A 13,259-nucleotide genomic window follows, 5' to 3' on the forward strand; every position below is an offset into this window, starting at 1 on the left:
CCCTGTAGAAGATCAGTGTTACTACATTGCCTCTTCTGGGCAGGTTAAGTAGGCAGAGAACCCCCTGGTCACATGTGCCTGCCTCGTGCCAGGTGTGACAGTCTCCTGGGCCTGCACCTACTGAAAGTACAGGTTACCAATCACCTGCTGAGAAGCACCTGCGAGGGGGTGCTTGTTAGAAATTTAAACTCCCAGGTCCCATTCCAGACCTCTAGAACAGACCCTCCAGAGGTAGAGCCCAGGAACCCACATCTTCACAGACATTCTCAGGGGAGTCCTATGCATGCTAAAGTGGAAGAGTCACTGTCTGAGATAATGAAAGTGAAAATTCTTTAAAGGTTAGAGCGTGACAGAAATTATTATTATTTTAAAAAATATTTATTTATTTGGCTGTATCAGGTTTTTTTTAAAAAAAAACTGTTTATCTGTTTTTGGCTGTGCTGAGTCTTTGTTGCTGTGAGTGTGCTGTTCTCTGGTAGCGGTACGCAGGCTTCTCATTATGATGGCTTCTCTTGTTGCAGATCACTGGCTCTAGGGCAGCTGGGCTCAGTAGTTGTGGCCTGCGGGCTTCATTGCCCCGTGGCATGTGGAATCTTCCTGGACCAGGGGTCAAACCTGTGTCCCCTGCATTGGCGATCATATTCTTAACCACTGGACCATGAGGGAAGTCCAGAAATACAAATTTTAATCACTGAGTGGCATCTAGTTGTTGGGATGTACCTTAACTGATTTAAATAATTTCTTTTTTAAAAATTTATTTATTTTGATTGGAGGCTAATTTACTTTACAATATTGTGGTGGTTTTTGCCATACATTGACATGAATCAGCCATGGGTGTACAGGTGTCCCCCATCCTGAACTCCCCTCCCACCTCCCTCCCCACCACATCCCTCTGGGTTGTCCCAGAGCACCAACTTTGAGTGCCTGGCTTCATGCATCAAACTTGCACTGGTCATCTCTTTTACATATGGTAATATACATGTTTCAGTGCTATTCTCTCATATCTTCCCACCCTCGCCTTCTCCCACATAGTCCAAAAGTCTGTTTTTTACATCTGCGTCTCTTTTGCTGTCTTATATATAGGGTTGTCATTACCATCTTTCTAAATTCCATATATATGGGTTAATATACTGTATTGGTCATTTCTCTTTCTGGCTTACTTCACTCTGTGTAGTAGGCTCCAGTTTCGTCCACCTCATTAGAACTGACTCAGATGTGTTCTTTTTTATAGCTGAGTAATAGTCCATTGTGTATTTCTTATTCCTGGTTATTTAAATAATTTTCAAATTTTCTCTGTTATAATAAATTGCTATATACCTCCTGGTAGTTAAATCTTAATTATTTGCTTAGAACATATTCCTAGAAGTGGAACTGTTAGATCAACTTTAAAGAGCTGGAGACCTTTTTAAAACCCTACTGTTAATGTGTTTTCAAGGTATCTCAGAGGAAGATTGTTCTCATATCCCAAATCTTATCAGCATTTTTTTTTTGTTTTTAATTTTGCCAAACTGACAGGCAAAAAATAATCTGATTGATTTCTTGAAATTTGCATTCTGTTGATTACTTGAACTTGCTAAAGGTTCATGACCATGTATACTGAAGAATTCAACTGGATTAGCTCAAGGAGGCACCAAATTTGAACCTCGCAGATTGTTTCCCGTCAGATATAAGAACCCCTCTGGTTGCTATGAAATGGATCCCGCAAAACACAGCACTATGGGCAGATTCTGAATTTAAGAGGTACATTTTCATTCTGAATGATTAACACTTGGAGAAGGTGATTAGTGAGAATGAGCCACTGTCTCACAGAACTGTCAGCAGGAGATGTCACAGATATTCAAGCAAAGAAATAGGACCTTGGGAAATAAACATACAAATGAGAAATGAGGAATGATCACCAAGGCCAGAAGAAGAAGCCAACTGGCCATCTGCTTCACTACTGGCTTCTTGGGATGGGAACATGTTTCCCAGTGCAGTTCATTTCCTCATTCAGTCAACATTTATTGAATTCCCATTACATGCCAGACACTGTTCTCGGCACCAGAGGTACCAAAATCAGTAGGAGACATGGTCCTTGTCCTTGAGAGATTTCGTTCTTGTGGGAGACAAGTAATTACAAGCAAGTAATAGTTGTTCAGCAATGCTAGCAAAGTGCTTTGGTATCAGAGCAGAGAGCAGCCAGCTCTGCTGGTGGAAGTCACAGAGAGCTTCCTAGAGGAACTGATAGGATGAACACACAATGGTTTTTGTGTTCCTGTTGGCAGTACTGCTGCAGTCCTGGGTGGGAAAGAATGGGATGGCTTGAGGCTCGTGCTAAAATAGAGTGTTAGCATGGCGTAGGGAGGATAATAGGCCTGCTGTTGGATTACAGCTGTGCCAGGTACAGAATACATGAGTGGGAAAAGTCATTCGATGTGTCTGTACCTCTTGCCCAGGTATAAAATGGTGATAATCGTATCTACCTTGTAGATACCCTAGTTGGGTTACCCTGAGCATTAAGGGCTACCTGCCTAGGGCTTGATAAGTGATATCTACCATTACAAAGCACTCAGCTGGTAAAGAATCTGCCTGCAACTCGGAGACCTGGGTTCAATCCCTGGGTCAGGAAGATCCCCTGGAGAAGAGAATGGCTACTCACTCCAGTATTCTTGCCTGGAGAATTCCATGGATAGAGGACCCTGGTGGGTTACAGTCTGTGGGGTTGTACAGAGTCAGGACATGACTGAGCAACTAACACTTTCACTTTTTCACAGGGTGGCTTTGAGGATTAAGGGCTACCTGCCCAAGACTTGATAAGTGGTATCTACCATTATAAAGCACCCAGGAAATATCCTTTGAATGATGAATATAAATATTTCCCCAATGTTCTCAATCTTTTAAAATTATAAACAAGGTTGGGTCCAGATACTTACAGGATTTCTGGGAATAAGAAAGGCTGTTGGGACTTCCCTGGCAGACCAGTGGTTAGGACTGTTTGCTTCCACTAGGGGCTTGGAAAACTCCCTGGTATCAGGAGTGACACCCACTGAAGGAAAAGTGGAGAGAAGAAGAGTTGTTATGTGTAGCGTGGGCTGCTGGAGGCTGGCAAGAGGGTGACTGGAAAAGAAGTCACATTCCTCGTCTAAGATCCATAAAAATAAACCTAAGGAGGGAGGGTAGGTTTGGGGATAACACAGTAAAAAGAGGCATGGGGCAGTAGACTGAACATACAGAGTCAGAAGACAATGAGGAATTGGTTTCAAGTGCCTTTATGGGGACATTAGAATTAAAAGTGTGCTTGCTTTGATGGAGAAGGTGGGGACATGAGAGAAAGATCTATGAATGGAGCGCAACAAAGTTCAAGTGGCTTTGGAACTATCTTTGCAAGGGACTGATCACCAGTTTGTGAAAGTGAAAGTTGCTCAGTGGTGTCTGACTCTTTGTGACCTCATGGACTATACAGTCCATGGAATTCTCCAGGCCAGAATACTGGAGTAGGTAGCCTTTCCCTTCTCCAAGGGATCTTCCCAACCCAGGGATCGAACCCAGGTCTCCTGCATTGCAGGCGGATTTTTTTTCTTACCAGCTGAGCCACAAGGGAAGCCCAAGAATACTGGAGTGGGTAGCCTATCCCTTCTCCAGCAGATCTTCCCAACGTTGGAATCGAATCGAGATCTCCTGCATTGCAGGCAGGTTCTTTACCAATTGAGCTATCAGAGAAGCCTGATCACCAGTTTAGGTGATTAAAAAAAGGACTTCCTGTTAAGAAATTTCAACACAAAAAGAATGGAGTAAATAGACCCCCATGTGGCCATTACCCATTAACATATGGCCAATCATGCTTTATCTATCCCCCTCCACAGTTTCCCTGACCTCAACCCTCACCCTTGCTGGATTATTTCAAAACAAATTCCAGGACATCACGTCTGTAAGGGCTTTGATAATATGTTTAACAGGTAAGGATCTCCTCTTCTTTTCCCCACACAACCACGAAACCGTTATCATAACAAAAAATTTAACAATGATTCTTTAATAACATCTGATGCACAAACATTATTCACATTTCCACAGTTGTTTCATAAGTGGCATTTTACTAGTGGTTTATTCCAATCAGGATCCAAACAAGGCCCATACATTGAGTTTGGTTGATGTGTCTTTTGGTCTCTAATACTCCTGTCCTCTTTTGTTCTTGCCATTTATTTGTTGAGAACCCTGGCCATTGGTTCTGAATTGGTTCTATTCCCCACATTTTGGGTTTGTCTGATTGCACTTCTGTGGTGTTAAGTGACATGTCCCTCTCTTCCTGGTATTCTCTATGGACCCATTGTTTTATCTAGAGGCTTGATCGAGTTCAAGGTCAGTTTTGTTTTTGCTTTTTTGTAAATCAACTTCATTGAAGTAGGGCTTCCTTGTAGGAAGTAGGGCTTCCCTCATAGCTCAGTTGGTAAAGAATCTGCCTACATCGCAGGATACCCAGGTTAGATCCCTGGGTCGGGAAGATCCCCTGGAGAAGGAAACGGCAACCCACTCCAGTATTCTTGCCTGGAGAATCCCATGGAAGAGAAGCCTGGCAGGCTACACAGTCCATGGGGTCGCAAGAGCTGGACACGATTGGGCAACTAAACCACCACAAATCAACTTCATTGAAGGTGTATTTTTATTGTCTTTCCACAGGTGGCATATGATGTCTGTCGTCTCTTTTTTTGTCGCTTGCTCAGGTTCAATTGCTGTCAGTGTAATCTAGCCAAAATAATGTTCCTCATCGACCTTTCCCTAACACTTGCCTATAAACATGGTTTAGTAGGAGTTGGGAAATGTGATTTTTAAAAACTCCTGTCATTCTTTTTTACATATATGTGCTGCAATTCCTTTATTTAGGATAATTTTCCTTCAAGGACCATTTGGCTTCTTTGAAATGCAGTTTGTACTAGCAAGGATACAGCAGTTCCCTTCATTGTTTTAATTTTTCAAAAGTATTTCTTCATTTCTTTTAAAAACACACACTTTATTTTTCTACCTGTGTGTATGACAGGTGAGGCTTGAAATTGCTTGTGTCCTTATCAGAAGTGTAAGCCTCCATTTGGCACCTATGCCAGCCAAGGCTGCATTGGGTAACATTCTTCTTACCTTATTATTTTCTGGCATTTACAGTGTTTGTATTAGCAGTTACACTGCTATTTCTGTCACAGTGAGCCTATCTTTTCTTTAACGTAGGTGGAAGTGAAGTGTTTGGGTTTGACTTGATTTAATAAAGCTGTTGCAGGTTGATGAAACAGGTTTCAAACATCATAAGGTTACAGGGGAAACAGTGATTTAGAATAATGACTTATATAAATTATAATAGCATAGCAAGAATTCATAATAATTCTGAATACAATTCTTCCCTAACTAAACACATTAATCAACTAATACATACAGTATATTTTGATATTTATCAATAATATATTTAAATTGTATGTGAAAATAATATATACTAAAAAAGAAGAAAATCACTCACACAACTCATACTTGCAAATTATCATTACTGTCATTCTCCCATTTTCAATTTGGTCTTTTGACAGCATATATTGGTTACCACTGAGTTTGGAGTTGTAAACCAGGTAGAGATTAGAGTTAATTTCTGTAATAATCAGGATTAACCAGATAATTTAAAATTTCTCTTTAGTGATTAAGAACTCATATGCTATAGGAAACAGAACTACTTCCAAACAGTGGTAACCTAACTCCAAAGAAAGATTGCATTTCTAATTCCTTGATGGATATTATCCTAATACTTGGCTAAGATCCAGGGCTCTAGTCCCGAGAGCAATGAAGCACTAGTGAAGGTGAGTGGGCGGGGTCAGCTCTACCTACAGAGAAAAGTGGGCCCCATGGGCCTAAAAGGCACAGTCAGTAACTGAAAACCATTGTGGGAGGAAGGTGATTGGGGAGTCATAACACCATGTCCATAAGTGGATATGGACACTGTGAGACCTACAGGGTGCCATGCAGGGAAGGTTAGCATGGGAAGTTTTACTGGCTTGAGGTGCTTGCACATTGCAGAAGTGGCGGTGGAGCCAAGAGTCAAGATGTGGAAAAAGAAATGTGTGTGCATTCAAGTAACAGACTTTTTGGTGCCAAGTGGCCATCAAGCTGTTTGCTGGACCATGCTCCCTGAGACTGCACACTGCATCCCGTCAGTAACCCCTTGATTAATCAACATGAAATCAAAGGCTGCTCCAGATCTATACAACTCTTCTTCAAGTTCCCACCCCACCCCTGGGCCTTCTGTTCTGATCGGAGGAACTGGCCTCTTATTTTACAGAAAACGTACTCCCTTTGGCTTGCATCCCCTTCAGTCTCCCTCGTCAAAGACCAAATGGCACCTTTAAGATCCAGGGTCAGAAGGTGCAGCTGCCAGGCAAAGGAGTGTCCCGGAGTGTCTGCTCTATGGATTTGGCCCCAGCTCCTGCCTCCACACTGCCCTCTCCTGGTTCCCAGGCTTTCCAGTTCTCTCTGCCCCTCCCCCCACTCCACAAGCTCCCCAGAGTGAAAAGTGAAAGTGTTAGTTGCTCAGTCGTGTCTCACTCTTTGTGACCCTATGGGATGTAGACCTCCAGGGTCCTCTGTCCATGGGATTCTCCAGGAAAGAATACTAGAATGGGGAATGTCCATTCTCTTCTCCAGCAGATCTTCCTGACTCGGGATTGAACCTGTGTCTCCCCATTGCAGGCAGATTCTTTACCATCTGAGCCACCAGGGAAGCCCTCAGGCTCCCAAAGTATCCCTTTAATTCAAGACACTCTCCATTACCACCCTGTGCCAGCCCAAATTTCCTCTACATGCAGTTGTTCAGTGTGCAGCCCTCTTAACATCTAAATTTACCTTTGTTTTCACTCATCCCAACCTCCTAATCTCTGCTCTCAGACATCCCCACCCTCTTCAAAGCCAGCCTCCTTCTGTGCAGTTGTCCCCACTCCCAGCTGCCTCACTGCTGACCTTTTGCTGTCAAATATTCTCTTTGTTCTTTTGTCTTTACCTTTATCGTGTGTTTATTTCTCTCAGATCATAATCTTATTCAGGTCTACCCTATCTTTTAAAAGACACTTTCCCTCATGTATACACGGCTATATGAAAGATGGATAACCAACAAGGACCTACTGTACGGCACAGGGAACTCTGCTCAATGTTATGCGGCAGCCTGGATGGGAGGGGTAGTTGGGGGAGAATGGATCCATGTATATGTATGGCTGAGTCCCTTCACTGTTCACCTGAAACTACCAGAATATTGTTAATCAGTTATACCCCAGTATAAAATAAAAAGTTTAAAGTCTGAAAAAAAAAAATGACACTTTCCCTTCCCTTAGATGTGTTCTTCCTATCCCCCACCCCAACTCCTCTGGGTCCATGGTCTCTCTCTCTCTCCATCCCATCACACCCACCAATTGGAAAGAGGGTTCCATTCTCTCTGAGCTCACATCCACACCCGACTCTGTCTCACAGGCCCCCACAGTTTGCCTTCCACCTTTATCACTCTGCTCAAGCTGCCTCCAGTTGCCGACACCAGTAACCTTGTCCCAGGCCTTAACCAATTTGAATTCACCGCAGCGTTTCATGCTTGTTGGATTCAAAAACATACTTTTGGCTAATTCTGTCCTTTTTTGTTGATGACTGACTGTCTCTTACCTCTGAATGGTGCCCTCTTTATATTCCCATCCTTAAATATTAGCGTCCCCAGGATGCTAGCCTTAGCTTTTCTTACTTAATCCTCTCTCCACGTGGCCTCATTCATCCCTATGATCTCGTCTACCACTTCCAAGCTGAAAACTTGCAGTTGTAAACCTCGAGATCCAACCTGTCACTGAGGCTTTCACCAGTGAATGTCCTGCAGGTCCCTCATATGCAGCAAAACCTGCAAGAGGAGGCTCTTCCTCAACTCTCGTTGGCCCATCCTAGTGACATGCGTCAGTCATTAAGGACCTGCCTCACTGTCTCCGAAGTGTCGCTTCCACTCTACCCCCAAAGTACTATATGGTTCAAGCACTGACAACCTCCTTCCTAGGTTACTGCAGGGATCTCCTAACTCTCTGCCTCTAGCTCCACTCAGTCCAATCCATTCTTCACCTGCTTGAGGAAGCATCTTTCTAAACAGATAAAGTCATGGCACACATCTTAGTATAGGTTTTGTTAAAAAGTGGCCCTGAGATAAGGATTCTGGTTCTTGGTTTATTTGAGAGGTAGTCTCAGGAAATGGTCCCATGGGAGTAGGGAAGTGAGATGGGGAAGGGAAGCCTGCCAGTAAGGGATGTGTTATCAAGCCAGGTACCTATGTGAGTAACTGGAACTGAGTCCTGCTGGGGAACCAGTGGAGTCATTGTGGAATACATGCTTCAGATTTATCCTACCTGAGGGGTGAGAGAGCAGGGGTATTTATATTCCAGCTCTCATCAGGCTTGGTTGGGATCAGGGAGAGGTGCCAATTGTGTAGCAGTGGGTGATCCTCCTGCAGTGCTTGGGGGAAGGGAGCCTGTGAAGCCCTCAGACATGGAAGTCAGACCAGTTATTGAAATGGTAAGGCTTTTCCAGTAGTCATGTACAGATGTGAGAGTTGGACCATAAAGAAGGCTGAGTGCCAAAGAATTGATGCTTTCGAACTGTGGTGCTAGAAAAGACTCTTGAGAGTCCCTTGGACAGCAAGGAGATCAAACCAGTCAATCCTAAAGGAAATCAACCCTGACTATTCATTGGAGGGACTGATGCTGAAGCTGAAGCTCCAATGCTTTGGCCACCTGATGTTGGGAAAGATTGAAGGCAGGAGGAGAAGGGGAAGACAGAGGACGAGATGGTTAGATGGTATCACCAACTCAATGGACATGAGTCTGAGCAAATTCTGGGAAATAGTGAAGGACAGGGAAGCCTGGTGTGCTGCAGTCCATGGGGTCACAAAGAGTTGGACATGACTAAGCAACTGAACAACAAGATGGGGCAATGTGAGGGGCACGGGTAATGTCTCCTCATCACCCTCCTGATTAAACCCTCCACAGGTCCCCACTGCCCACAGGCAGCCTTTCCAGCCTCCTATCCTGCTCCCTCCTGGCAAGACCTTCCATGCACACTGGTGGGAACGCAAGACCTCTTGTGCCTCCGTGCCTTTACACGTGTTGTTCTTGCCTCCACGTGAGCTAACTGATGACACTGAACGTGTATTGAGCATGGGTCATTTATTTATGTTAGTTTATTTAATGTAACCCTTATAATAACTTTACATATTGACATAAAAAAAATTACTATCTCCTTGCTGTAGGTAAGGAAATTGAGGCTCAGAGAGGTTAACTAATAAGCTTATTGGCACACAGTGAGCAGTGGCAGGGCCGTGTTCTGACATCCAGGTTCCTCTGCTCTTTCAAAGACTCTGTCGTGGGTTAACCACTACGATGAACTGCCTTGTGCTTCTGGACTCTGCTCACAGCGGTGACCTGTCCTTACTCCTTCTGCTGCTGCTGCTGCAGTTAGTCATGTCTGACTCCGTGCGACCCCATAGATGGCAGCCCACCAGGCTCCGCCGTCCCTGGGATTCTCCAGGCAAGAATACTGGAGTGGGTTGCCATTTCCTTCTCCTACTCCTTCTAACCCCACTAAATGTTGTCTCCTCAGCTTCCCATGGTATGCTGTACCTTTTTATATATATGCCTTTTTAGAGCAGGTGTCATTTTGTAGCACAATTATTTATTCACACATCTGACTTGCCTTTTAGTCTGTGAGTCCCTCGTGTTTCATCTTGAATGCCTGGCCCATTGTATAACTTGGACTAAAGGCCTTCATTAACTTTTAAAATTACAATTAAGCTGAATTAATATTAAAACTGGACTTTCATTTTAATATCATGCACACAAAAACTGAGGAATGAAACTTCTTTAAAAAAAAATAGAGGCCTGTTTTGACTCTTCTGGACACGTTTTGCTGGGCAGGAAAGAGAGGCACAATAACCCTACTGGTACAAGGTTTGGGTCCTCTGGAAAGCCCCTGAAACATTAGGTGGCTTTCGATCTAGATGGGGTTTCCCCTGGGGACAGAGGCAAAACCCCTACTCACTTCAAGGGAGAGTCTGTTTTCTTCTTAGTTTATGTACAGAAGACCAAAACATTAAAAAAAAAATTCCTTAAAGCTCTTAAGCTCTGTGATTCAGAGTGTGTTTTTAAAAATCATGGTAAAAAATCACATAACATGAAATTTACCATCTTAGCCATTTTAAGTGTACAGTTAAGTATATTTACAATGTTATAAAACAGATCTCCAAAACGTTTTCATCTTGTATATCTGAAATGGTATGAAAAGTGAAAGTGTTAGTTGCTCCATCATGTCCAACTCTTTGCAATCCTTTAAATAACAACTTGCCTTTCTCCCTGCCCTAGCCCCTGGTAACCACCATTCTCCTTTTGTTGTAAATTTGTCTGCTCTAAATAACTCATGTAAGTGAAATCATACATTACTTGACTTTTTGTGACTGGATTATTTCACTTAGCATGGTACCCTCGAGGTTTCTCTGTGTCATAGCATATGTAAGAATTTCCTTCCTTTTTCAGGCTGAATAATACTCCATTGCATGTGCATATCATACTTTTTTTTCATCTGTTCATCTGTTCATCTTGGTTGTGCTTCCCTGGTGTCTCAGTGATAAAGAATCCGCCTGCCAAGCAGGAACAGAGGTTCGATTCCTGGGTCAGGAAGATCCCTTGGAGAGAGAAATGGCAACCCTCTCTAGTATTCTTGCCTGGAGAATCCCATGACAGAGGAGCCTGGCGGGTTACAGTCCGTGGGATCACAAAGAGTCACAATTTTGCGACAAAACAACAACAACTTGGTTGCTTCCAGCTTTAGTCTATTGAGAATCATCCTGCTAACAATGTGAATATGCAAATATTTCTTCAAGAGCCTGTTCTCAGTCCTTTTAGACATATACCCAGAAATGGACTACTGCATCATATGATAGTTCTGTCTGTAATGTTTTGAGGAACTGCCATACTCTTTTGCATAGTGATTGCACCATTTTACATCCCACCAATAATGCACAGGGCTTCCAATTTTTTTACATCATTGTCAACATTTTGTTTTATGGTTTTTTGATAGTAGCCATTCTAACGAGTGTTTTTATTTGCATTTCCCTAATGATTAGTGATGCTGACCATCTTTCTACATGCTTCTTGACCACTTGTATATTGTCTTTTGGAGAAATATCTATTCAAGTCCTTTGCTCATTTTAAAATTGGATTATTTGATTTTTTTGTTGTTGAGTTGTAGGAGTTCTTTGTATAGTCTGAATATTAACCTCTTATCAAATATTCTATTTGCAAATATTATCTCCCATTTTGTAGGCTGTCTTTTCCTCCCCTGATTTTGATGCACAGAAGTTTTAAAGCTTGATACAGTTGTACTTGTCTGTCTTTGCCTTTGTTGCCTGTCCTGGGAATGTTGACAGGACATGTTTGAGTCAGGCTGGCTGGTGGCTTATGGTCACAGAAAGGCAAAATGAGGAGGTGTCAGTGGACTACTCACCCTCCAGAGCTCTGCCATCTTAAAAGTTTATTGAATTCACATGGCCAAAGGGGTTTAAGGTTTTAGTGTGGACTTATCCATCCTAAAATGGGAGGGAGACAACTTCTCACTGGGAATAATCTTCCACCCAGGTCCACTGTAATAGACTAGCGTATGGAGAGTTGAGAAAATGATACTTTTCTCTTTAATAAAAATAACAGAAAAGAACCTGTGCAAACTTGTAAAAACCTGACTACACAATCAAATACTGAACCTGCTAATAAATATATCCTAGGAAAACAAAGACCAAAAAACACAGACTTTCCTGCTAAAAATTAACTTTTTAATTTACTCTCTGGCAACAGGGGATAATGAGAAAGAGCAGCAAAGACATAAGAAAGGCAGAAGGGAGACAGTCCCGCTCCTCTTTCTTCACCCTTTCCCGGGTGGGTGTCTGGCACTCGTGTGCACTGCGCTGAGACCAACAAGTGCATGTGGGTGGGTTGGTGCCAGGAACCGAGGGTAACCTGCAGAGGACAGAAGTGCCCAAGCCTCTGTCCACCTGTTGACCGCAGGACAGAGTGTTTGTAAAAGAAAAGCTTGGCCTCTCACACCCTTGGTCTCCCATGAGTCATTTGTGGAAAAGGATGGGAACTATGAACAATTTCTTTGCCGTGCACTTGGACTTTTCTAGGGCTGTGAAAAGCGAGACTAATCAAGGCTACATGAATCATTTAGTTTCATGATTTCTATTTTGGCTTCCTGACCTCTTGAAAATATTTCCAGTGCCTACTTTCTTTGTCCCTTTTCTCTCCACTTTGATAAAAGGTAGCTTTTCCCTCCTGACTTTGAAATTTCCTGAAAAAACAACATGCTACCTCTTGTACCTTAGCTCATTTAAGGGAACACAGGCAGGGGACTTCCTGAAAGCCCTGTGGCCCACCTGCTGATCTGAAGGATTTGACTATCATTGTTTTAAATGAATGATCTTTATTACTTTAATTATTTATTTTAAGGTCATTGCTTTAAGATTATTAAATCATTCCTTTAAGATTATTGGAGTTTTAAAGAGATATCAGTAGCTGGGTGAGAGAAGCTTACAGAAATTTGTAGGTGTGTGTTCATATATTTAGAGAGATGTGTGAAAGCATGTGATTTTTAAACTTCTTTATACTTTTTTTTTTTTACTGTGGTAAAATATACATAACACAAAATTCACCATTTTAACCAGTTTATGCATACAGTTCAGTGACACTAAGTACATTCACATTGTTGTGTAACCATCTCTAGAAGTTTATTATTCTAAACTGAAGTTCTGTACCCATTAAACAATAACTTTCAGTCCTCACTGTACACTTTTTTGAATGTGAATTTTATAACAAAGGCTTAGATTTTGAAAAATGGGATACAGTTTACTTGATCCTTAAATAATGTTTGCTCATCATGCTGTGTTCTCAAGATTATTTTTTCCATGCAGTCTCCCCTGACCCTTGAAAAGCACATCACAGTGTCTTATAAGTCAGCCAAATGAGACACAGTTGAAATGCTAGTTTTATGAGGTTTCCAGGTACTTCTCCATAAAGATTCTGAGAAAGCTATTAAGAATGTACCTAGGGAAAAAAAAAAAGAATGTACCTAGGGACCTCCTTTGTGGTCCAGTGGTTAAGATTCTGCACTTCCAATGCAGGGAACACTGGTTCAATCCCTGGTTGAGAAACTAGAAGCCCACAGGCCATGTGTCATGGCCAAAAAAAAGAATGTACCTAGAA

The 13,259-nt window shown here is 42.4% G+C and overlaps 1 long non-coding RNA gene across 1 annotated transcript in view; it reads left to right on the forward strand.

Moving 5' to 3' along the window:
- The first annotated feature begins 2,261 nt into the window (after window positions 1-2,261).
- LOC145505117 (uncharacterized) overlaps window positions 2,262-13,259 on the forward strand; it is a 35,007-nt gene continuing 24,009 nt past the window's right edge. The window contains exons 1-2 of the long non-coding RNA XR_014052862.1: window positions 2,262-2,435; window positions 3,843-3,935. This is a non-coding gene — a long non-coding RNA (uncharacterized LOC145505117). The remainder of the gene's footprint in view (window positions 2,436-3,842; window positions 3,936-13,259) is intronic.

Source organism: Giraffa tippelskirchi, chromosome 5 (assembly GCF_054371585.1).
Source record: "Giraffa tippelskirchi isolate mGirTip1 chromosome 5, T2T-mGirTip1v1.2.pri, whole genome shotgun sequence".
Taxonomy (NCBI): Eukaryota; Metazoa; Chordata; class Mammalia; order Artiodactyla; family Giraffidae; genus Giraffa; species Giraffa tippelskirchi.